The 27,468-nt window shown below is 42.7% G+C and overlaps 1 long non-coding RNA gene across 1 annotated transcript in view; it reads left to right on the forward strand.

Moving 5' to 3' along the window:
* Window positions 1-25,251, forward strand: part of LOC138248115 (uncharacterized) — a 96,928-nt gene extending 71,677 nt beyond the window's left edge. Inside the window, exon 5 of the long non-coding RNA XR_011194595.1 lies at window positions 25,155-25,251. This is a non-coding gene — a long non-coding RNA (uncharacterized lncRNA). The remainder of the gene's footprint in view (window positions 1-25,154) is intronic.
* The last annotated feature ends 2,217 nt before the right edge of the window (window positions 25,252-27,468 follow it).

Here is a 27,468-nt window from a genome sequence, read left to right on the forward strand (position 1 = left end):
CTATTTTACATCAGAGCTGAGTCCCACAGGATTCTTGGAGGGAGAAGGGGAGGATGCAGAACTCTACAGAATTGTTTCTCAGGAGAAGTCATACATTTTATTTGAAAAATGTGAACAGACCTTTCACATCTGAAAGAACACACAGCTCAAATACTTTCTGTTAGGGCATTTCGCCTCACACCCACCCAACACAGGTGCAGCCACCAGACCATTCACACATTTTGAAAAATTGGTACAGGCGTTCAAGAGAACGAAGAGACTGATCTGCAAAACCTACTGTGCCTACTGTCTCAAAGCCTCATGTTGCTAACACGTACAAGCCACAATGGGTGGCTGACCTGGGAAAGGACTTTCCTCCAAAGGCCTGGGATCATCTGTGGAGGGACATCCCCAAATCCCTGTGAAGCATCCCCCCTAGAGGGGGGCATACAAAGTCATTTACCAATGGTACCTCACTCTGAGTAAGTTGCACCTCATATACCCCACCACCTCAGCTCTAGGCTGGAGATGTAACCTGAAGTTGGGCCGTGGAAAACAAATAAAGGGCTGTAGGGGATTTTGACAGTCTAGCACACATCCCCCTGTTCCTGAAATAATCACTGTAGGAAGTTGGCTCTGTATATACTATTTCAAAGAAAGAAATAGTGTGCACAGAATCCAAGGGTTCCCCTTAGAAGTAAGATAGTGGCAAAAAGAGATAATTCTAATGCTCTATTTTGTGGTTGTTTGGTCGAGCAGTAGGCTTATCAGAGGGTAGTGTTAAGCATTTGTTGTACACACAAAGGCAATAAAGGAGGAACACACACTCAAAGACAATTCCAGGCCAATAGGTTTTTTATATAGAAAAATATATTTTCTTAGTTTATTTTAAGAACCACAGGTTCATGATTTACAAACAATACTTTAAATGAAAGGTATTTCACTCAGGTATCTTAGGAACTTTGAATCATCACAATAGCATGTACAGTTTTGGCAACAATGGCAATAAGCAATTTTAAAAATGGACACACTGCAAAAATCAACAGTTCCTGGGGGAGGTAAGTATTTGTTAGGTTCACAGGTAAGTAAAGCACTTACAGGGTCCAAAGTTAGGTCCAAGGTAGCCCACCGTTGGGGGTTCAAGCCATCCTCAAAGTTACCACACCAGCAGCTCAGGGCCGGTCAGGTGCGGAGGTCAAAGTGGTGCCCAAAACACATAGGCTTCAATGGAAATAGGGGTGCCCCGGTTGCAGTCTGCCAGCAGGTAAGTACCCGCGGCTTCGGAGGGCAGACCAGGGGGGTTTTGTAGGGCACCGGGGGGGACACAAGTAGGCACAGAAAGTGCACCCTCTGCAGCACAGGGGCGGCCAGGTGTAGAGTGCAAACAGGCGTCAGGTTTGCAATAGGATTCAATGGGGAGATCCAGGGGTCTCTTCAACGATGCAGGCAGGCAAGGGGGGGCTCCTCGGGGTAGCCACCACCTGGGCTAGGAAGAGGGCTGCCTGGAGGTTGCTCCTGCACTGGAGATCGGTTCCTTCAGGTCCTGGGGGCTGCGGGTGCAGTGTCTTTACCAGGCATCGGGTTCCTTGAAGCAGGCAGTCGCGGTCAGGTGGAGCCTCTGGATTCCCTCTGCAGGCGTCGCCGTGGGGGTTTAGGGGGGGTCAACTCTGGCTACTCAAGGACTCGCAGTCGCTGGGGAGTCTTCCCTGTAGAGTTAGTTTTCCGCAGGTCGAGCCAGGGGTGTCGTGTGCAGAGTGGAAAGTCTCACGCTTCCGGCGGGAAACGTGTGGTCTTTAAAAGTTGCTTCTTTGTTGCAAAGTTGCAGTTTCGTGGAACAGGGCCACTGTCCTCGGGAGTTTCTTGGTCCTTCTAGATGCAAGGTAGCCCTCTGAGGCTTCAGAGGTCGCTGGACCCTGGGGGACGCGTCGCTGTTGCAGTTTTTCTCAAAGTGGGGAGACAGGCCGGTAGGGCTGGGGCCAAAGCAGTTGGTGTCTCCGTCTTCTCTGCAGCGCTTCAGGTCAGCAGTCCTTCTTCGTCTTCAGGTTGCAGGAATCTATCTTCCTAGGTTCTGGGGGCCCCTAAATACTCAATTTAGGGGTGTGTTTAGGTCTGGGAGGTTAGTAGCCAATGGCTACTAGCCCCGAGGGTGGCTACACCCTCTTTGTGCCTCCTCCCGGTGGGGAGGGGGTCACATCCCTAATCCTATTGGGGGAATCCTCCATCTGCAAGATGGAGGATTTCTAAAAGTCAGAGCCACCTCAGCTCAGGATACCTTAGGGGTTGTCCTGACTGGCCAGTGATTCCTCCTTGTTTTTCTCATTATCTCCTCCAGCCTTGCCGCCAAAAGTGAGGGCAGTGGCCGGATGGGCGGGCATCTCCACTAGCTGGGATGCCCTGTGGCGCTGTAACAAAGGGGGTGAGCCTTTGAGGCTCACCGCCAGGTGTTACAGTTCCTGCAGGGGGAGGTGAGAAGCACCTTCACCCAGTACAGGCTTTGTTTCTGTCCACAGAGTGACAAAGGAACTCTCCCCATGTGGCCAGCAACATGTCTGGTGTGTGGCAGGCTGGCAAAACTATTCAGCCCACACTGGAAGTCGGGTATGTTTTAAAGGGGCATCTCTAAGATGCCCTCCGGGTGTATTTCACAATAAAATGTACACTGGCATCAGTGTGCATTTATTGTGCTGGGAAGTTTGATACCACACTTCCCAGTCTTCAGTGTTGCCATTATGGTGCTGTGGAGTTCGTGTATGACAGACTCCCAGACCATATCCTCTTATGGCTACCTTGCACTTACAATGTCTAAGGTTTTGCTTAGACACTGTAGGGGCATAGTGCTCATGCACCTATGCCCTCACCTGTGGTATAGTGCACACTGCCTTAGGGCTGTAAGTCCTGCTAGAGGGGTGACTTATCTATGCCATAGGCAGTGTGAGGTTGGCATGGCACTCTGAGGGGAGTGCCATGTCGACTTAGTCGTTTTCTCCCCACCAGCACACACAAGCTGGCAAGCAGTGTGTATGTGCTGAGTGAGGGGTCCCCAGGCTGGCATAAGACATGCTGCAGCCCTTAGAGACCTTCCCTGGCATCAGGGCCCTTGTTACTAGGGGTACCAGTTACAAGGGACTTACCTGGATGCCAGGGGTGTGCCAACTGTGGAGACAAAGGTACAGTTTAGGGAAAGAACACTGGTGCTGGGGCCTGGTTAGCAGGCCTCAGCACACTTTCAAATCATAACTTGGCATCAGCAAAGGCAAAAAGTCAGGGGGTAACCATGCCAAGGAGGCATTTCCTTACAATCACACAACAGGGTGTGCTGTTCTGGTGAGAGATTAGTACTTCATTGGTATTTGGTATTGCTCTCCACTAATTCCAAGACTAAAACTGGCAAGCACTGAAAAGCATCTTTAAACAAACTCTCGGTTCTGCCTCCTATTTCACATTGGCTACTGTTCTAAATTCCATTTCATTTTTCTGAAGGTTCTGACTCTTCCTTTGGACATCCAGCTCCTCTCTGAACTTTGTGGACTGCTGTCCTTTCCTCTTTTGGTCCATCCTGTTTGCTTCCTAACTTTTCATTAGTTATTGCCAACTGTTTAGAACCTAACACCTGATTTTCAATATGGTTATCAAAAAGGTGCTGCCTCAGCTACATTGAGAACTGCTCCCAGATTCCTCCCTTTCAACTTGCCATCAAAGAATGTTTATGTTCAAAAGAGACTATTACTTTAATTTATAACATGTTTGCGAGCCAACACAAACTGTCTCACCAATGCATCCTTCAAATGCCATTCTCTTACATTCATCCAACTAGTGAATGGACTGGCTCCCACTTGAGGAAGATGACTCAGTAGAGCCACCTCCTCATGATTACTCAACTCCAGCAAGTCATTTGAAAAGTTACGAGACATGCCAACACATCTGCCCCTGTGGTGTAATTGGAGATTTTTCTTTAGGAACATGTTGGCAACAGGAGTGTTTTAGAGTTACCTGCATTGGGAACTGCAGTAGGAACGAAACTAATCCTAGCTGCAAATCTAGTTTTTCAAATTACAGGGCCCTTTTACCTCTAAACACCTCTCTTCCATAAACTGTGGTTTACACTTCATAGCTTGCTGCTTGGCTATGAGAGTTTGCATCCACTCTGGCTTTTGGCTCAAGGGTTGCCATTTCTATTTTGTTCAACTCTAGGACCCTTTGAATTCTCATGGGGCTAGTAATAGAAGTTACCAGCCACATCAAATTATAAGATCCATAGGAACACCATGGATCCTGTGCCTTTCATCTAAAGATTTCAGCTTCTGAAAGCAGCTGCCATCTAACACCAAGGACCTCAGAAGGCACTAGATGAGGTCCCTGCCTTAGGCAGTCGTTAAAAATGACGCTAAAAATGGCACAGCGCCATTTCTATGGGACTCCCTGCGTGGAAAAGTTCCCCTTGCATACATTATGCCTGTAGCCACCATAATGCATGCACTGCGCAACTCTGTGAATATGGCGAAGGAGAATGGCCACATTAGCAATCAAAAATGATGCTAGTGTGGCTCAAGGGGCGCTCGGGGCTTGTAAATATGGTCCTTTGAGTCTATAAATGCCAAAAGGTATCCCTGCCCGAGCCTATGCCACAACCACTCAGGCATGGAGCAGTTAGACTATAAAGCTGTAAGGCTGAGGTCTATCTATTTACAATTTGAAGTGCATGAAAATGAAATGCTTTGCATAGAAATCCAGGTTTTTATGTGCAGGGACATATTCAAACCATTTTTTTTTTCAATTGCTAGTAGAGACACAAGTTGCAAATTGAATGCATAATCATTTACGCAATTGAAATTATGCCATGATTGTATTTTTATGATTAGTTGTTTTTTCTATTTATCTCTTAAATTACCTTGATCTGAAGCAGTGCATATTTTCATTGGTTTTTACCGAAATGATATATCTAAATGTTATCTGTTTGACACAGCTTTCATATGGTGAGCCCTGATTTTATCCAAGTATTTGACATGCTGTATGTAGCATCATAAAAATATTTTTTTTAATGTGTACCTTAGGTGATAAGAATGATAAATGGTGGGTTTCTATGACACTCATGTCTCTTTATTGAGTTAAAAATGCAGTGGCTGACTGAAAGCCTTGTCTCTTTTGAGAAGTATAAAGTGTGATACTGGGCATGCTTTTGTGGTGAACAAGGGTGTTGTGACATTGAGGTATGTATTATGTTGAAGATTAAATATATTTATACCTTCCATTTTGAACAAAAGCCCTGAAGGCATCAAGCAAGTGAAGGAAGATAGCCTGACCCTCTCTAGATGAACTCCCTAGTCCATTACATTCAAGCATCTATCCTTTCACCCGTTTAACGCTTACATCCACTCACTGACATCCATCATTTTACCTTTACATTCTGTCGATCATTTATTCTTCAATCCATTCAATCTTCCAACATTTCTTCCATCCATTTATACATCTACCATCTATGCATGCGTCCCTCTATACAACCATCCGGTCATATATATCAACCTTTGACTTACACATCCATCAATAAAGCATTTCATCCATCAATTGATCCTTTTTGTCATCCATCCACTCAGATTTCCATTTACTGTTGTTAGAGATTTCAATAGAAAATGAGTAAAACCTCATTTAAATCAGTAAACTGTATGAATGAATTGTAGGGCTAACTAAAGGCTGCATACTAAGGGGGTCATTCTAACCCTGGCGGTAAAAACCGCCAGGGCGAATGACCGCGGTAGCACCGCCAACAGGCTGGCGGTGCACCGCTGGGCATTCTGACCGCGGCGGTTCAGCCGCGGCCAGAAACGGAAAGTCGGCGGTGTACCGCCAACTTTCCGCTGCCCTTGAGAATCCTCCATGGCGGCGGAGCGCGCTCCGCCGCCATGGGGATTCTGACACCCCCTACCGCCATCCTGTTCCTGGCGGGTCTCCCGCCAGTAACAGGATGGCGGTAGGTGGTGCCGCGGGGCCCCTGGGGGCCCCTGCAGTGCCCATGCCAATGGCATGGGCACTGCAGGGGCCCCCGTAAGAGGGCCCCAAAAGGAATTTCAGTGTCTGCCTAGCAGACACTGAAATTCGCGACGGGTGCTACTGCACCCGTCGCACTCCAGCAACTCCGCCGGCTCCATTCGGAGCCGGCTTCATCGTTGCTGGGTCTTTCCCGCTGTGCTGGCGGGCGGCCTTTTGGCGGTCGCCCGCCAGCACAGCGGGAAAGCCAGAATGGCCGCCGCGGTCATTTGGCGGTAACCGCATGGCGGGCGGCGACCGCCGCCCGCCGCGGTTAGAATCACCGCCTAAATGTGTTCAGACCTCTTGCATTTACCTTTCTAAACTCTGCATGACCTGTGCCTTGTGAACTTGATAATTGTTTCAAATTCCGAACTGCTATAGCTCAGCTGAAATGTTTCTTCCAATCGTCTTCTCATGATTCAAAATTCCTATCCTAACAAAATAAAGTTATAGTTTTCTTGTCTTCACCTGCTTGACCTGCATTGAAATTTCTAATTGGCTTTGTAAGTTTTAACACTTGTTGCTTGTGAATAGGTTTCTAGTGTCATGTTGTGTGAGAGAAGAGCTGATTTAATATTCATAAAACATATACAAGTGTTTTGTTTTTCGGAAAACGAACCATATGGGAACTTTACTTAGAGTTTCAAGACTAATGAATGAAATAAAATGTATTGCATACTTAGACTTCTCTTTGTTAGAGTCTACCAACGCGATACAAACTACTCATGTCTCACAGAGCTTGTCATTTCCTATTGGTTGTTGCACCATTATATCTGTAATAATAATGCTTATAAAATTGTGTCATTATAATATGTATTAAAGATGTCCCAGGGAAAGGACAGGTTCACACGTTTAGAGACACATTCTGAGATGCTACATTTTGACATACAGAGCTTGTTGCAGACTCTCTGATTGCCTTAACTGACATATTTTCTCACTTTGCTACTGAAAAATCTTGGAGGCTCAACAAACTCTCAGCCGCTAGTTTCTGTTTTGGTATTTTATGTTTCATTTCTTGATACTTTCTGACTTGGAAAATGCTCTGTTACTGAGTCACCATTGCTTCCTTCTGAGATAACTCTTTATGAGTTTACTCACCTAAATGCATTTATCTCAACTTAAAAGAGATTTAGAATTGGGATCAGATTTATGGGACATGCTTTGTGCTATGTTCTGTATCTTGTAGTGACCACAGAAAGACTAAAAAGCTGTATGAACTAATGATTAATGAAAGTTTGAAATACAACTATAACTTGAGAATAGAAATACCAACTAATTTTATTATATGATTAGGATTTGTAGTTTTCTTTTCTTCTAATACTCATTTCAAAGATCCACCATTTCAATGTTTTCTAAGAGATGCAAAGGTTTTAAATAGTAGATGGAATTTTAAACACTGTCCGCTCCTCCACTCTGCCATCCTTATACCCATCCATCCAATGCCCTCTCAGTCATCCTACCTTTCTTTCATTGTTTCTTACTTTCACCTTTCCTTCCTTTCAACATTCTACCCTTTTTCCCTTTTTCTATCAACCAGTTTCTTTCTTCATAAAGCATTCATTGAGAGATTTTGTCTGCTGAGTTGCAGTCAGTAGAGTCCCATAAAAGAACTCCCTTGCTGTAGCTGCTAAAGTGGTTTGTTCACAACTCCCTTGATTTATCCATATCTCGTGGGGATATCTGATCCTTGCTCCTTACCTACACCAAAATGGGCCTGCTGTAGCAGGTCTGATGTTTTCAACTAAAACAGTCTTTAGGTCTGAGCCTGACATAAGAGGTCTACTAGTTGAAATGCACCGTGTGCACTAATGACAGGCATCATTGTAAAACTGCTCAAAGGGCAGTGGCAACAACTCGCCACAAACATTCCAACATTTGGTTGGGAAGATCTTCTTCAGTACTACATTCACATTCAACAGCTGTAAAAAATCAGCACAAGCTTTCAAAAATTTGTATTTTTATCTCATGGCTTCAAAGTTGAATACTAAATTTCAATTGATATCTGCCACTAAAATACTGAAATTTTGAGAGCTTCTTTGAAGACAATGGAGTAGTTCAGGGCCAATGCTTATAGAGACCTTCTGTTCTAACATGGCAATGTTTCTCTTTCTATTTCTCCTTTTTAATTTGCAACATTCTACCCACAGTGTGTGGAATGCTCCATTAGCATTATAAACCCTCTTATTCTGGCTATAACAGTTGTTAAAAGTCTCCAACTTTGTTACAGGGACTCAGGCCTGTAACCCAGGTTTGTGTGGCCTTTTACAACCATTATAGCCTTCAGGAGTGTGCTGTAAAGATAAATGAGCAAAACAGAGCCCCCTTTTTTAACAAGAACCTGTATGTGAGACAATCCATCTTCAGACATAGGCAAGTTAAGAATTAAAGTATACAACACATCCCTGCAGAGAAACGTTGTTTAGATAAAATATTGAATAAACAAATGTTGTGAAACAAAAATATGTCAAGCATATTGTAATGCTATGAATATTGTGGGCAGAAATATCAAAGGTAAGAATATTTTTTTAAGTGTTGTTTTTAATATCATATCTATCAGGAATAGTATGTGTTACCCCTTTGGTGTCCAACACCTTCCCCTTAATTGATTAGATTGGAGTCAGAATAGTAAGTGTAGTTCTTTAGCGTCCAAAAGCTTCCATTAAATGGCTAGATTGGAGTGGTAATACTAAACATTACCCCTTTAGTATCCAACACCTTCCTCTTAATAGTGCAGCACTGTAACCCCTAGGGGTATCTGTGTGCTGAGGGTACTGTGTCTCCGTCAAAGCCAGGTCTTGAGTTTCTTCAGGAAGGGTGCTTGTATGTGGAGGGGCAGGTCTTTCCCGATCTTGGTGGTGATGTAGGAGAAAGAGTGACCACCTCAGCAGCTGCAACTGATGCGCGGTGTGTGAAGAAATACAACACCAGTCTTTGAATTTTAATTCTTTATTTAATTCAACAAAACTAAATACAAATAAACAAGATTAAAAAAATCATTCATGGTGAATGAAACTAATATTGAAGAGCCAAAATTGTTTGAAATCCAATGTACACAATACAACCGGAATCAAAAAGGTAAAGGTGCCCAGAAAAAGGTCCACAGAGAGAATGCTAGTCACAACTAGCAGAAATTAGGTTCTGTGTCTCTTGCAGGTGGAGGTATTGCCATCCTCTTCTCCTGGTACAGGTGATTGAGGGGGACTGGTGGATCCACAGTTGCAGAGACTGAGGTTAGTCAATGTGTTTTTTCTAATGGCAGGGCCTCCCTTCCTGTGGCTGAGGCAGATGTAGTAGGCCAACACATTGTTGGACCACTGAAAGGTGAGGATGTTACTGGGAAAGCCCTGCATATATGGATCAAACAATCATGCAGCACCCCAGTCAGGGAGCCTAATTCGAGTTGAGATTTTCCATCTGAAAATTGTGCTTCCTCTGCAACTGCTTCATCTCCTGGAGCTCTGTAAAGACCTGGCCCATCTTGTCTTGGGTCTGATTGGGGGATCCCAAGACTTTGTCAATTGTGGCCTGCGTGATAATGAATCCAGTGGCCTCACTTTGCTGGCCCGCAGATTCCCTTCCATGAACCCTACCCCCACTAAACTGTGCTCTTGACCCAGTGTGCGGCATCCCACTGGGTCCTGGCTGAACTGGAGGTGGTAGTGGTGTTGGATCAACAACAGTCATGACTGGGGGCACAAGATTGGTGTAATGTTCCTTTGAACACAGGAAGTAGAGGTATCCAGAGGCTGATGGGTGTTAACAGTGGGGGTGGAGGTGTAGGTGTGGGCTGGGTGGGCAGGGGCGGCTCCTTTGCAATGGCGAAGGAGCGTCACCCCCCCTAGCTAAGCCAGGAGCTGAAAGCTAAAACAATATTTCTTTATCTTTCAGCTGCTGGCTCAGCTAGCAGCATGTGAAGGGAGCGGCGGGCTGGACCACTGGCGGGGGAGAGAGTGCACCTAAGTGCACATGTATGTTTGGCCAGCTGTCTCTGGCCAGCCAAACAGCCATGCGCACTTCGATTTCTCCAGCCCGGCTGTGTTGAACAGCCATGCTGGAAATACTGCACAGATCCCAGGGTTGTGTCTAAGTGGCAGTCCAAGCTGCTCAGACCAATTCTGGTGCTGCTTTCATGCTAGCATCAAGATTGCTGTGGAGCCTGTTGTGGTGTCCCAGTGAATTCTGGGACACCAGAAGAAGACCGAGGCGGCAGGTGGCAGAGACGAGAAGAGGGAGATTTAAAAACAATTATTTTTTATCCCCTGTCCCTGTACAACCCCCCCCCCCCCCCAATGAGATTTGCAGTAGCCCTGCTATAGGTAAGATGCACGATAGCTGTCTATGCAGACAAACTAGATGGACCAGCCTGCTCCTCATCATTCAGACTTGCAGGAGTGGATCACTCGCTGAAGGGTGGAGAAGTGTGGCACAATGGTTAGAGCGGCAGACCCTGAGGCAGAGATCTGGCTCAAGACCAGGGTTCAAGTCCCGCTTCGGCAGGTCTTGGGCTCAATTCCCTTGGACCAGATAATTCTCGCATCGGTGCCTAATCTAATTAATGGGTCCCACTCTGCAACTCTGGGCAATAGCTTGCTTAATCTCCACAACGGCCCCAACAGTGCTTGGATGCCTGGCTTCACCCTGGGGGTGCCCAGGAGTGGGCACCTCACAGGGAAAGCCAGGAGGGGTTCCATAGCGGTATGAGTACAGCGCCTTGAGACCCTAACGGGTGAGTAGTGTGCTATACAAGTTCAAAATTTACATTTACATTTACATTTCTGGTCTGGAGTGGAGATATCATCATTAGAAGTGGCATATGGTTATCTACGTACTCAGGGTGCTGGACCTGTAATAATTTACAAACATTTTGGAAGTCTGGAATATACATCAAATGAATTTGAAGCAAAAAATAAGGCAACCTAAACGGAAAAATAAAATTAATATAATTATTATACTTTTCAATAGTATTATGATAAATTACAAAAACAGTTTAAAGTACACACAAAACTACATCAAAAAGCAGGTAAACTGATGTCCTGAAATGAGAAGAAAATATAAAGTATGCATAAAATATACTAAACATTCAACACAACACAGTAGGGAGGAGTAATGTGAAAGCTAAACCATTCCAAGGCCTAAAATTAAGAACATTAACCAGCTTAGAAGCATAATTAGCATTAGTCATTATATAAACATTGCAAAGTACACTTATGAAAAAACAACTTATATTCAGCGTACAAAACAACATACATTAAAAATTGTAAGTAAGTTCACTCTTTATTCGCTGAATTTCTGCAGCATGAAAGCACAAGACAAATAAAAATAATACATAGAGAAACCATCAACAATCATCAAAATCATATAAAAGACATATTAATAAAAATTCATTCATAAAAAAAGAGAGAAAAACCACAGATGCAATCACATTACGCCCCCTGCCTTCACAACATACAACTACAAGTTCTTAATCTAAAAATTGTCATAAGAAAAAATAAAAAGCAATAAAAAGCACCAGCCTTCATAAACATAAACTTTATAAAAACACATAAAGTGCTACATTCCTGATAAATCACCTATCTGCAAACTGCATTCCTCCTTAGTTTCAATATTTGCCATGTGAAATTCACCACCAAATATCATGCCAGGGGAAACTGCAGTTGCTGAAGGAATAGAAGTGCTGGTTCAAACTAACGAAATTTGAATAATTTAAAAAGTGGTAAAAACATCTTTTTCCCAGACATTTTGTAAAAGGGGCAGAAAAACAATGTAATTCAAGAGGTGGTGAGGTCCCACTGTGTGGATACAATTTTTATTTCTCAGAGTCAAATTGTCAAAAGATGTGTAGCGTTCATCAACAAAGCTATAATCAATACCAATGTTGCTCCAAATCCAGTTTTATTTTAAGAAAGACATTCAACTCACGGTAGAAATGTAGACACTCATAGGTCCAAAGGAATGTATGAATTAGGCCAGCCAACACGTGTTTCGCCCCAAAGGCGCGTAGGCCAGAGCTTTCTCAAGGCTGGGAAAGAAAAAGAGATGTCATGAGACTAGAGAAAATAGTGAAATAGAGTGTAGTTATGTTGAAAACGGTGAAGGTAAGCCAAAAGACTGTGCCAGGGAAATCCCGAAAGATTCCAAAGAATAAAAACCCAATAGACCCGTGAAAAGAGGTCATGCTGTCCAAAATCATGGTTCTCAAAGTCAAAAAAGGCCATAAGAAGGCCTGTGCCGGGTGATGGAAGAGCTAGTGATAGAATAGGGATGACCAAAAATTGAATATATATTAGTAGCGACTAATGCAAATGTCCTTAAGGATAAATAAAGATGATCCGGAATATTCCTCAGGGTGAATATAAAAGAGCCAGACTGAATTGCTCTACTACAATAGACTATGACAACATCTCCACCCAAATGACCGAGAGACTAACTGCCAGGGGGTACAATCGCCAATCACTCATCGCCACCAAGGACAAACTACGTGACATGGACCGCATCAAGTTACTAAACAAATCCCAAACAGTTAATACGAAGCCTGCTATTCGGTTTATCACAGAATTTCACAATGGTCATCATTTGATTCAGAAACTTCTTCGCAAACATTGGTACCGTCTACAACATAATCCCTCCATTAATAAACATATAACTAATTTTCCACAAATAGGCTTCAGACGGGCTCCCAATCTAAGAGACAAACTCTGCTCATAATTTTTTCAAAATCAGTCCCCAATAACATTTTTACCTCCAAAACCAAAGGGCTTTTACACGTGCAGCAAATGTTCAATCTGTAAGTGGGGTCTCTCAAAAACCACAACAACTACCATCAATGACCAATGCTTCCATATAAATGACTTCATAAACTGTGAAAGCTTGAATGTTGTCTATGTAATATGGTGCCCATGCCACCAAGCCTATATAGGCAGTACCATCCGCCCACTCAAAATAAGAATTCAAGAACATTACCGTAATATTAAAAAATTGGACATGAAAGCACCACTTGTTGAACATTTCACAGAATTTCATTCTCGTGAACGTAATTTTACATTCTGTGGCCTCCGATGTATCAGATCAACCCCTCGAGATGGCAACACTCCATTACGCCTGCACAAGGAGGAAAGTAGACTTATAATCCGATATGACACAGTTAATAATGGACTTAACAAAGACTATGAGTGGCACTATTGGCTATTGTAAAATAGAGACACTCAGTAACAATGTCATCTGGAGTGTTTTGTAATAATGTACGAAGTTTGCTTTAAAATTTGCTTAGTTTTCTTTCTTTCTTCCTGTCTACGTACTACTGGTTTCTTACATGGTTACTTTATTTATTTAGTAGGCTTTTTTTCTATTTATAATATAGCCCCCACAACATGATCACCTTATTCTATAGGTAGGAGCTTACATAAATGCTACCAATGCGGTTTTTCAATTTCCCTCCCTGTAATCATCGTTTCTTATTTTTCATGTCTTAATTTCCTACGGTTGTTAGGGCAATACCATAATTCATAATTCATAGAAACAACATTTCTGTCCTTAATACTACCTAGCATCTACTGTTACTTTTATTCATTTTTTTTCTTCTCTTTATTTCTTAGAATTTTTTTTAGTTACCAAATTAGAGTAACTATTAAAAAACAGACCTTTGATTTATTAGGTCTTAGTAACTTATTCGATATTCTTTGTCCATTTCCTTGGACGTATATATATAATTTTTGTTCATGTAAAGATGGCGCCGCCCTTGGATACTACCAAGATGGCGCCGCCGACTTCGCGTGTTCACTTTTAGTGTGCCGGAAGAGATGGAGTCCTTTCTCCTTGTCCATACCCGATAGTCTATATCGAGGTAGGACAACCTAAACAACATACTGGTCGCGTATAAGGACGCAAGGTGAAACTGGCGTGCTGCCTTTTTCCGAGATATTATTTCAGGCGACGGACAGCAATATGCAGTACCGAATTGTGGCATAAATAAAAAACAGGTGAGTTTTGCCGCAGTGGTCTTCTTCTAGGCAAAACGATTGGCACCTTTTCCTATCTATTCCGTTTAACGATCTCATAGATATTTATTTTTCTGACGAAATTAGCATTTTTTACTTCTGAAATCTATTGTAGATACAAAACGGGTGGTTTTTCGCTATAGTGGTCTTCTCTAGGCAAAACTAATGGTACTTTTCCTTATTTATTTCTCTTTGACAACTTCTTAAATTCTGATTCTTTTGCCTTTTCTCTCATATTAACTTAATCCTCTTTTTCTTTTGAGCCAAGACTGTAACCTTAATTTGCTACACTCTCTACTTAATAGATATTACTTCCTATACAAACCTTTAATATTAGACATTACTCAGCCGTTTTGTTTCCTTTAAAAAGGCTTTTCTCTGATTGTTAACTTATGTTTAACTTAACTATATAGCTACATGATGTTACATGTATATACTTATGTTTCAGGCTAACTGCTGAACTAGTTCTTACATTATCGACTGTTTTTTGGCTACCTGAACTCAAAATTACCTAAAATGGTTTGTTAGTTTTCCTTCTTTTTCTTCTTTTTCTCTGTACAGTCACATTTTCTGTTCCCAATCACAATATTTTTTCCTTTAGTGCATCGCAATAACGTCTCTCTTCAATTGCATGCTCTCTCTTACAATTTAGCCAATTCAGGTAATTTAAAAACTGTCCCTTGATCATCTTTATTTATCCTTAAGGACATTTGCATTAGTCGCTACTAATATATATTAAAAAATTTTTTTTGGTCATCCCTATTCTATCACTAGCTCTTCCATCACCCGGCACAGGCCTTCTTTTGGCCTTTTTTGACTTTGAGAACCATGATTTTGGACAGCATGACCTCTTTTCATGGGTTTATTGGGTTTTTATTCTTTGGAATCTTTCGGGATTTCCCTGGCACAGTCTTTTGGCTTCCCTTCACCATTTTCAACATAACTACACTCTATTTCACTATTTTCTCTAGTCTCATGACATCTCTTTTTCTTTCCCAGCCTTGAGAAAGCCCTGGCCTACGTGTCTGTGGCGCGAAACACGTGTTGGCTGGCCTAATTCATACATTCCTTTGGACCTACGAGTGTCTACATTTCTACCGCAAGTTGAATGTCTTTCTTAAAATAAAACTGGATTTGGAGCAACATTGGTATTGATTATAGCCTTGTTGATGAACGCTACACGTCTTTTGACAATTTGACTCTGAGAAATAAGGGCAGGGAGTAAGCTCTGATGAATCGTAGCAATTCGATGGGTAACCCACTATAATAGGAAGATAGCTAAAATGGAATCTTGTTAGCACATATCTATGTTGATGATTCTGAATCATAGTTAAATACAGTTTATTACCTTCAAGTGGGAATATCTGTTTGTAAATCGACACAGTGGGTTTATTGGATTCAGCAACTTCTCTATTTGTCAAAGCCTTGCCCAGGAACATCCTTATCAATCTTGCCTTTGGGCAACTACTACAGGAGCTAGGACAGGTAAATAGATGAGGTATCCCAATCTCTTCTAGAGTTTCTTTAACATACACTAGCCAAAGTACCTCAAGGGCTACATACAGTTTTAAACAATCCTCAATGGCAATACGGATTAACAGAGCAGATTCCCTGGCACAAATTGACTGCCAGAGCAAAAGCAGTGCTAGTTTAATTTTGTCCTCAATATAGAGCATACCATGTTCCTCATGGCACATGGAGGTGGGGCAACCACAGAAAACTGCTGAAACTTTTTTGAAGAAAACGTTTTCCACCCGCTGTATCCCATGTGTATCCACCATACCCCCATATATGGAGCACTGCTGCATTACTTTAAACCTTACACTCGTACCATTTTAGAAAGTGTTGAAGGAACTTTTTCTTTCTTTGTCCAACAGCAGTTCATGGAACAGCTAGTCTTTTCAGTCTCCCTGAGCTTCTCTGTAAACAGAGCTGTAATCGGTTCTTCTTATCGCCTCACATTTGTTTTTCATTCAGAGATAAAGATCAAATGCCAGATGCGGTTTCCCGAGGGTTCCTGATGCCTTTTGTTTTTTTCTCTTACTTCAAAGTGAGAACCCTCCCCTCACTCATTACTGCTGGTGCTGCTTACCTTCTACCAATATTTTACCCCAGTCTAGTACCAAGAAGAACGACAGAAAGCTGTTTTTGCACTAACCTAATGTGACAAATATTTGCTCTTTATTTATCTTTCCTGCAATTTTAGGCTGTTTACAGCATTGCCACGGTAAAGATGAGCACAGAGGGCAAAGAATGCAAACAAGAAATTCACCCGGCCAGAGCCATTCTCTAGCCAAACTCATTATCGTTACTTTGAATTTATGAATTGTTCACCATTGGAGAAACTCAAGTGAAAGCGAAGGACACTAGACTGCTGTTAACTCCCGGCGCAGAAGGAAATAATAGTGAACAAAAATGTTATCTCCAAGTGACTACGTAGTCCATATGTTCCATGTGTTCTGCAAAAATATAGCACTGGCCTACAGTGCATTTGTAGCCACTGTCAATCAGACTTCGAACTGATGCTGTGCCCTCTGGACCTAATTACGCACTGATGTTTCAATTGAGATCAGAGTGTAGAGGCTGGAGTACAATGCCCAACACAAGCCTGCGTGCACAGGACCTGCCCTCCGTTAGAAGAGAAGAGTCTCTTCAATAGAGCTGCATTACCAGGCCCCACTTGGAAAAGGCAAACTTCCCCGGCATCAGAGGGACAAAAGGCTTTTGCACAAACTAATTGTTTCTAAAGCATGCTATAACTTGTGCAATATGAAACCATCGGAGCTTTGCATACTGTTGTTGTACAGACGTGTGCCTTTCTGGAGAGGAGGCAAGGGGGCTAGGGGTTCCGGCAGGCGAACCGGGGTGGAGTTAACTCTGAGAAATGCAGCCGATAGTAGGGCAGTGACGGCTGGAACCCTACATATTTGGAATGGCAGCCATTCAACCACTCACCAAAGATTAGCGCATTTTGCTCTACTGATAGCACAGCGCTTTGACCGAGATGGTAGGTTTTGTCAGTTTGTAGTCTCATGCCGATGCGCAGGATGAACAACTCCTCCTAACGCATGTGATCTCCTCAAGAGTAGTTGCCTCCTGGGCTGATTCGCCCATCACCAAGTCCAGAATATAATTTATATCCGCAATAAACACAGTACCTTTAAATCTGATTAAAGTGTAGATTCCCTTTGGGAACGGATGGACATGTGGAGTTTGGGGTCTCTGAGCTCACAATTTAAAAATACATCTTTTAGTAGAGTTGATTTTAAGATTGTGTGTTTGAAAATGTCACTTTTAGAAAGTGAGCATTTTCTTGCTTATACCATTTCTGTGACTCTGCCTGTTTGTGGATTCCCTGTCTGGGTCAGTTTGACAGTTGGGCTGGTTGCACCTCACACTAGACAGTGACACAAAGGGAGCTGGGGTGTAGTCTGCATTTCCTGATGAGCCATCTGTGGGGAGGGGAGGAGTGGTCACTTACACCTGAAAGGGCTGTGCCTGTCTTCACACAATGCAGCCTCCTACCCCCTGGTGAGTGCCTGGGCCATGGCCTGGGCAAGGCAGGATTTCACATTCAAAAGAGACTTCACTTTGAAGTAAGCCTACTTCAAAGGAGAAATTGGGTATAAGAAGGGCACCCAAAACCACAGACTTTAGAAACCCTTCTGGAAACAAGAGGAACCTCCGCTTGGAGAAGAGCTGAAGAGGTGAGGAAGAAGAGCTGTCCTGCCTGTGACTGTGCTTTGTGGAGCTATCCTCCAGTTGCTGCTTCTGCCAGAGTAAGAGGGCAAAGACTGGACTTTGTGTGCCTTCCATCTTGAGAAGAAATCTCCAAGAGCTTGATTTAGAGCTTGCCTCCTGTTGTTTGAAGTCTCAGGGACAGCAAACACTTCTCTCTGCCAGCACCTGGAGTCTCTGGAGAGACTCCTACTCTGCCTTGTGGTGCCCATCCAGTTCCTGGGACCCTGAAAGGAGAAGCTGGCAGCCTAAAGACAAGGAAATCCATGCACAGAGCGTTGTGCGGGGAAAAGATCGACACGACTCCGATCTGCGGCTGATGAAATGACGCGCCGCCGGCTCCGGAGTTAAGAAACGACACTCGCAGGGAACGTGACGGAAGAATCGATGCACGGAGCAGGAGAAACGATGCTCCGCATTGCTGACGGAGGCTGGGAGATCACAACCCACACTGTGGGTTTTTTTGATCATCGTGCAGCTGGATTTCTGACTCAAGTACCGCTGTGCGTGGAAAAACAACGCAAGGCCTGCCGGACCCGAGAGTGCTGACCAGATCGACGCATCGCTCTCCTGCAGAGAGAAGAAACGATGCGCCCTGACCCGGCGAAAGGAGAAACGATGCACGGTCCAGCTCGTGAGTGGAATCAACGCATCGCAAGCCCTTTTTGATGCGCACTCGCCCGTGCGGGGTTATTTTTGACGCGCCCAAGGTACTTTTTCACGCTGACAGCATTAGTGTGTGTTTGAAACTACTTAAAGACTCTTTTTGCATTTTTATTGGTAACTTGACTTGTGTATTGTGGATTTTTGTCGTTTTGGTCTTGTTTTGATAACTATTTCCTATTTTTCTAAAATGGTGTTGTGTCATTTTGTAATGTTTTCATTGAGTTACTTTGTCTGTTGGTACAAATTATGATTGTTTCCAGAGAGGGTGTTTGGTTAAGGAACATTTGGCGCTCCAAGTACTGAGTTATATTTTGAATTCCACATTAATCTTTAACGGTGCACTCAATGGGGATTACACCCTCCAACCCCCTAAAACTGATTGACTGGTCAATCAATTGTACAAAATACAACACAGAGGCACCCTTTACTATCACGTTCTTATGAAAGGTACCCAATGCTAGTTACAATCATTAATAAGTCACTCAACAATATTTCCCTCGAACAGTGTCCCATTAACACATGAACTAAACGATGATCCTATCATAGAAGAGGCGCCAATGGTCTTGTGATCGATAAAACATTTCATGGAATACTTTTAATGTCTTTTTCTTTTGCTTCGTATTCTCTTCACAAAGATGTAGTCAAAGTTAGATCCAACAAATTAACCCATAATTTCATTTCCAAATAAATGCTTCATCATTCTGAATCAGCCATCACATATCCGTTCCACAGTTCCGTATTGACCTCCCAGTCAACAATTATGTGCTCATCAATCCCATATTGATCTCACAGCCAACACGTGTTTCGTCCATCGACTTCATCAGGGCTGGAAATCTCTTGCAACATGGGCCAAATCCCAATAACTATAACCATACGATATTGCCTGCGGGAACCAATGGTCCTTTTCTCTCAAATTATGTGCTGAAATAATGTCTGGGCATAACGTGAATCACCCTGTCAAGCCCTCGATTCCCGCTTCTGAAGACGGTCGTGAGTACGCTAACCACCTTCACCAAAGGTACTGTACTTGGGGGTCTACGTGACTCCGTATCCGGTGCTGCTGGTGTCGGCTTGATGGGAACGACTCCGTCACAATGCCGTGTTAACACCTCATCGAAGCATTTTGTGTCTCTAAGCGCTATTTTTTAGTTTAATCTTAAAAAAAATTCATAACTTGACTTGTGTAAGTCGGATTTTTGTCGTTTTGATATTGTTTTGTTTAAATAAATATTTCCTATTTTTCTAAACTGGTGTTGTGTAATTTTGTAGTGTGTGTGTTGGTACAAATACTTTACACCTAGCACTCTGAAGTTAAGCCTACTGCTCTGCCAAGCTACCAAGGGGGTAAGCAGGGGTTAGCTGAGAGTGATTCTCTTTTACCCTGACTGAGTGAGGGTCCTTGCTTGAACAGGGGGTAACCTGTCAATCAAAGACCCCATTTCTAACAGTACCCCACACACAGCACCATGCCGTTTCATAGAAACTGCACTAAAGAGCACTTAAGAAACACATTATACCATATGTTTTACATAAACCACCCTCGAAGCACCTTAGAAGCACATTGTAGTTTTTTTTAGTTTGTTTTACAAACTGCGCCATAAAACACTTTACAAATACATTATGCAGTGCTTCTTAAACAGTCTGCACCACAGAGCAAGTTCTTAAAACAAATAAAGCAATGTGTTTTGTAAAACCTTCGACAAGGAACACTTTAAAACTGTTGTGCGGTGATTTATACAAACTGCACCAAGAAGCACTTTAAAACGACTATGCAGTGTCTTTTATTCATTATGTAGCACTTTACAAACACTGCATGAGGTGGCTTTCATCAGAAGTGTATTACAAATGAACTTTGCTAACTTATACATGTAGAGCATTCCATACAACCTGTCTCATAGAACTGCACACATAGACACGCATGTGATTCCAACCGCCCTAGTCAGCGCCATTATTGTACTTATTTACTGACTGACAATAAGCTCTTAGAAACACTACCAAGCATCAAAAAATCTCTTAAATTTGAAATTATGAAAAACTTTCTTTTGTAAAGTTATTTAAACACATGCAAAAACAATGATTCCAAAGGTTTGTCCAAAGTTTAAATGAATAATTTCTTATTGGTTATATACAAGGTGACAAAAATGCTTATAACACTTTTTTAACACTTTTCAACATGCTGCACAGCACTCATGCTGCTCTACAACGTAGCTTAATAACATTGGCAAAGCCAATAGCTCTGGCTAAACACCTATGAGCTCCAAAAAGCAAGACCTATTTGCTATGCCAGTGCTTGTTATGAATTCTTACTATGGGCTTTTCAAACATGGCAATTGTACTAGATACCATTAGCTTCCATATGTATTTACTGTCAAAAAGGACACCAAGGTATGAAAAGGCAGTTGTCTCCATAACTCTGGTATTATTAATTTGGAATAGCTGTCCTTTCTGCTTCCCACATGTCATGATAAATGCTTTGCGTTCATTGACCTATAGATCAAGGTCACTCATGAAACTAATAAAGTCATCAATTGACCCTTGCAGAGCTCTCCCAGTTCTTGTGACTAAAACCGTGTCATCCGCGTAGAGCAGAAACGGCAGGGAACACGTTCTCACATAAGGGGTATCTCTGGATCTGAGAGTGAGTGCTGCCTCAATTCTGTTCGTATAGAGAGAGAAGAGGAAGGGAGTGAGAATGCAGCCCTGCCTCACTCCTCACTATATATCTAAGAAATCCGTACATTCCCCATACCTTTCATAGTGAAAAGTTGCTTTGTCCTCCGAGTAGCTGTTTAAAGTTATACCTTCCCCAAGACCCATCTCAGCCACAAGTGTCCAGAGTTTGGAGTGAGAGACACAATTAAATGCTGCTGACAAGTGCATAAAACCCATAAACAAAGAACCTTTCTTAATAATAGTATAGTTAGCTGTTACCAGGCTTAAATTGAAGCACTGGTCCATTCCACCCACCCCCTTCTTATAATCATATTAGGTATCTACAAGTATATTGTTGCTGTTTGCCCATTCCACTAATCTGTGAAGCAAGATGTGTTCCATCATCTTCACTGTGGAATCCAAAAGGGATATTGGTCCATAATTCCTCGGTTGAATCCTATCACCTTTTCATAAATAGGGACAATAACTCATCTATTCCATGAGGGAGGTGGTCCGATCCTTGCAATGGCATTAAACACATTTGTGATCAGTGGCCCCCACAAATTCTGACAGTCCACATAGAAGTCAGCAGGGACCCCATCTGGTCCAGGTGCCTTCCCTCTGCAGCTTCCCCTTAAGGCCATCATCACCTCTAGCTCAAACACCAAAGGCATGCGTTCATCACCTTTTTCTATTTGATCCACTCCCTCTACGGTCCCCGGATTGTATTAATAGATCATACAAAACTGCTGAAATTATTGCGAGTACTAAGCATGAACCTCTGTAGAGGCATATGCCCGATCCCTAAAGTAGGAGGAGTTCAAGCCCTTCCAAAAGGCAGCACTGCCTTTCATTTAGTTTGCTAGCCTGAGGTTCTCCTATGCTTTCACCTTAACCTCTCTTATCCTTGCCTCCCTCATTACCCCATATCCTACCCATGCCCTTTTTATTAGAACTCTAACTGCTCACTCAGCAGGTAGGGTGCGTGAAGCTTAGCAAGGGCTCTGGTACAGGCTGTGTTAAACCAACCCGGGATACAACTTTGCTGGACCAGATTCTCTTGTCAAAACTTGCCTAACTGAACCTGTAATGTCCCTAAGGCCTCCATGATATCATTGGGTTCCTCTTACTTGTCTAGACATATGGAAATAGTCATCTGTTTGTTGTGTAGGGCAGTGGACATGAGGGCATCCTTATCTACCTTATCCCATTTAGTAGTGAATCCATTTTTCCTTCCTAAAATCAGCCTATACCCTATGCTTTTGAGGGGCTTTTTTGCTCCCAGCCCATTCAGGATGAAACACAGCTTTGCATGGTCACTAAAACCAGTAAATGTGGCCTCAAAGTCAACCAAAAAGGTCCCTAACTGCTCCCAACTAAAAATATAGTCAATAGGTGAAGCGCAATCCCTACTCAAAAAGGTCAGGGCCAACCCTCCCACCTCCGTGGTCTCATTCATCATTGTGAGGTTGTATTTTACAACAAAGTTATTTGGGGTACTTCCATACTCGGTGATAGAAATGGGATCTCTGGTTGGCAGTCAGTTTGCACTCTGTCTAGACAGAGACCCTCACTCTAGTCAGGGCAGTAGAAATACACACTTAGATAGTCCCTGCTCACCCCCTTGGTAGCTTGACACAAGCAGTCAGGCTTATCTCAAAGGCAACGTGTTAAGTATTTGTACCAAAACACACAGTAATACAGTGAAGAACTACAAAATGGACACCACACTAGTTTAGAAAAATAGGTAATATTTATCTAAATCAAACAAGACCAAAACGACAAAAATCTAATATACTCAAATAAAGTTATGAATTTTTAAAGAAACAATAGTCTTACTCCATAGAAAACAATGGAAACATTGTTGTTACACAAAGTACCTGGTTAGTATCAAAAATAAAGCCGCACAGGCGAGCGTGTGTCGGAAAAGTCAGCAATGCGTTGATTCCGTACTCACAAGTGAGGCCATGTGCCGTTTCTTCTCCAGTCGGGTAGGCGGTGCATGTTTTTTTAAACTCGCAAGAGAGCGATGCATCGATTTCTGGAAGGGGCACTCCGGATCTGTGCAGGTTCACAATGATTTTGACGGCCAGTGACAATGCGTGTGAAATCCATCTGCACAGTGATGGAAAAAATGTGCTGTGAGTGGTTGCGTTGTTTTTACCGCCGCATTACAGGTGGTGCATCAAAATCATCCCTGCACGGCCTCCTATGCGTGGATTTCAGCCTTTTTCTACCAGCTTCACCTTTCAAGGGCCCCAGGACTGGATAGGGCACCACTTGGCAGGGTAGGAGTCTCAGCAGATGGTCCAAGTGCTGGCAGAGGAAGTCTTTGATGGCCCTGAGACTTCAAAACAGGAGGCAAGCTTAGTCCAAGCCCTTGGAGATTCTTCACAAGCAGAAATATATCACAAAGTCCAGTCTTTATCCTCTTTCAGGCAGAAGCAGCAACTGTAGACCACCCTGGCAAAGCAGAGTCACAGGCAAAGGGGCAGTACTTCTTCTCCAGCTCTTCAGGTCTTCTCATTGGTAGAGGTTCCTCTTTGTTCCAAAAGTAATCTGAAAATCTGGGGTTTTGGGTCCACTACTTATATACCTTTCTGCCTTTGAAGTCGGCAAACTTCAAAAGAAAGTTTCTGTTGTTCACAAGATCCTGCCTTGCCGAGGCATGGCTCCAGACTCACACCAGAGGGATGGAGACTGCATTGTGTTAGGGCAGGCACAGCCCATTCAGGTGTAAGTGACCACTCCTCCCTCTACTCTAGCCCAGATGGCCCATCAGGATATGCAAGCTACACCCCAGCTCCCCTTTCTGTCACTTTCTAGTGGAGATTCACAAACAGCCCATCTGTCAGTCTGACCCACAAAGGTAATATACAAGTAGGCAGAGTCACAGAATGGTTTAAACAAGAAAATGCCCACTTTCTAAAAGTTACATTTTCAAACTGACAATTTAAAAAACAACTTTACCAAACGATGTATTTTTAAATTATGAGTTCAGAGACCCTAAACTCCAATCTCTATGTGCTCCGAAAGGGAAACTGCACTTAAAAGATTTTTAAAGGCAGTCCCCATGTTAACCTATGAGTGAGATAGCAACAGTGAAAAACGAATTTGGCAGTATTTCACTGTTACAACATGCAAAACACTCCAATGCATGTCCCACCGTTAGTGCACCCTGCCCCTGCGGCTACCTAGGGCCTACCTTAGGTGGTGCCTTACATGTATACAAAGGGACTTTTGGTCCTGGCAAGTGGGTACACTTGCAAGGTTGAACTGGCAGGTTAAAACTGCACACACAGGCACTGCAGTGGCAGGTCTGAGCCATGTTTACAGGGCTACTTGTCTGGGTGGCACAACCAGTGCTGCAGGCCGACTAGTAGCATTTGATTTGCAGGCCCTGGGTACCTCTAGTGAACTTTATTAGGGACTTACTAGTAAATCAAAAATGTCAATCATGGATAAGCCAATTACACATACATTTTACATAGGGGCACTTGCACCCTGCCCCTGGGGCTACCTAGGGCCTACCTTAGGTGGTGCCTTACATGTATAAAAAGGGACTTTTGGTCCTGGCAAGTGGGTACACTTGCAAGGTTGAACTGGCAGGTTAAAACTGCACACACAGGCACTGCAGTGGCAGGTCTGAGCCATGTTTACAGGGCTACTTGTGTGGGTGGCACAACCAGTGCTGCAGGCCGACTAGTAGCATTTGATTTGCAGGCCCTGGGTACCTCTAGTGCACTTTATTAGGGACTTACTAGTAAATCAAAAATGTCAATCATGGATAAGCCAATTACACATACATTTTAAATAGGAGCACTTGCACCTAAGCACTGGTTAGCAGTGGTAAAGTGCCCAGAGTATCAAAAACAGAGTCCAGCACGCATCAACAACCTGGGAAGCGGAGGCAAAAAGTTAGGGGAGACCACGCCAAGGATGCGAAGTCTAACAGATTTCATTGAGATGCCTGAGTGTGGTGGTTTGACATACATGTTGGATTGCCAGCTGTTCCTGCAAATGCACTTGTAAACATCACAGATGACTTGGTGCTAGATTACTGCAAAGGTCTAGCTGATGTGGTTTGCTCTTTTTCACCAGGTGGAAGCTATAGCCGTGCAACCCTCCCAAGATCAGTGTCACAGTCTCTAAGCTGGTGATTGGGTGGTGATCAAAAAGCACGTGTGGAAGACTTGCTTGGAGACTTGTTGGACGGGCCAATACCAGGTTATTCTGGTGATGACTGCTGTGAAGTGTGCTGGAATCCCGAACTGCATCCATGCCAGCCAAACTCGTAAAGTGCCATATCCTTTGCATGATGAAAATCCAATGCTGCTGAAAGCACCAGCATACATTGTAAGTCTCAAGAAGCAGAGCAAGAGAGTGCAGAAGTAAAAACAGCGCAAACCGATGAAGATCCAGGTACACCTCTGAGAGATGAAATAGAGGTCAATCCTGTCGTTTCTCTATCAGCATCAGCAGATGTAGCAGGAGAGTCAAGTCTCAGCTGAGAGACTCTCCCAGAAGCAGATGATTGAGAAAACCAGTTGAATTAAAGTTATGCAGATTTGACTCCTCCTGAAGTGGCTAATGGTGCAGATGAATCAAGTCAAATCCCTGTTGAACCAAGAAGAATTGTAAGTCCAGTGTTGCCATCACTGTCTAGACAAACTGTAAATAGAGACAAGTGGCCTACTCTGCAAACAAATGCAAATGATCCTTATGTGTCGTCAATTATACATAAAGAGCCAGAAACAACATAAGGAGCAGATCTGAGTGAAGGAGAAATAAGTGCAAATCAAAGAACAAAAAGAAAAATAGCTGCAGGCTGAAGATAATCAGGTCCTCAATGGTCGTACCTTGCAGCAGATGAGTGGCAACACAAGTTTATCTCCTTTTGTTATGACCGTGAGACTCCAGTTCAGCATTCTGGAACATTAAATTGCATTTGAACAGAGTTTTGAAATCACATTGCCAATTGAACAAGAAAGACATTATACATTAGAAGTAGTAGTTAATGATCAGCAGACTATATTCTACTAAGAGATGTTGAGAAAAACAGATTTTTGATTTTGACAAGTCCTGGAGAAGCCTGAAAGTTGCTGTAAATAATTACAAAGAAGACTGGAGTTTATTTTTTATTTTGTTTTGGCTGCATAGTTAAATTTATTTTTCTTTCTCTTTCACTTTCTGATTCTTTTACAGGTCATGGATACCAGTTGCAATCTCAAAAAGAAGCAATGATTGTCGCAAGTCTATGTGTGTTTGATTGGCAATTGTATGTGTGTTAGTAGGTTTGCTATTGATTGTATGCATTAGTGTTTCTGATAAAGATGAAACTAATTAGACACCATCTCCAGAGGCTACTACACTTTCTAAATTAGAACAGTTTAATAGTGATGAGTAATACACTTAGACAGCTCACAAGGGGATCTTTCATCCAATGTTTTCTATTGCTTATTGTATGAATATGTTGAGACAATGGATGTGAGAGAATGTTGTGTGTACGCAAATTCCTTCATCAGTGCAAGAAAGAATTACTTATCATAGCTTACCACTAACATATGGAATTAGTTGCAGTCTTCTATTAACAAGGCTTTATAATCAAGAATACATACAATATTTCTATTCTGATTTTGACATTGTCTTTTCTTTTGTTCCAGCTAACCAAAACTTGAATAGTATTGCTAAAGCTAGAAACTGACATTGTAGGGGGATTCCGAGAGCCTACACTAACATTTGGAACTGCCCATGCACACCGTAATAATGTTACATGTACACTTTCACGAGTGGTGAAATTTTTCCTGGTTCAAACTGATGATAGAAGAAAGGCAATGAAGGAGAAAATAGAGAAGGGTTTAGTAAAGCATACATTTAGAAATGATCATGCTTTTAGTGTAACTAATACTCAAGGGAAGCTTGCTTTAGATTACCAACATGTAGGAAAGCTTTGCATATGCAGGCCACAGTACAGAACTAATACTAAGTTTGTGAGAACAAGTGAATGCAGACATGTATTTCTTTTTAAGAACACATGGGATTTTATGCTGTATGGACATAATCCTGCAATTCCTCTGGTTTATTACATCTGTGGAAAAAGTGCTTCTTATTGTCTCCCTAGGGGATGGTATGGGTATTAAGACCTGGGAGTGGTGTTTCCAATGATTTATCAAGTTGACAACATAGATGACACACATGAAATTCAAAGACCAGGATCAAAAGGGCAAGTTAGTCAGAAATAGTGGGGGATATATTTGGAACAATCATTCCTTCTATAGGAGTTGTTCTGAATGACATGAAAATTAAAGAAGCTGTCTACCATTAGAGATAATATATTAACAGATTTTTCTGGAGCTATAATTCTGATTAACATTGCAATGGCTGCAGTTCGCTCGATGGTTCTTCAGAACGTCTT

Source organism: Pleurodeles waltl, chromosome 1_2 (genome assembly GCF_031143425.1).
Source record: "Pleurodeles waltl isolate 20211129_DDA chromosome 1_2, aPleWal1.hap1.20221129, whole genome shotgun sequence".
Taxonomy (NCBI): Eukaryota; Metazoa; Chordata; class Amphibia; order Caudata; family Salamandridae; genus Pleurodeles; species Pleurodeles waltl.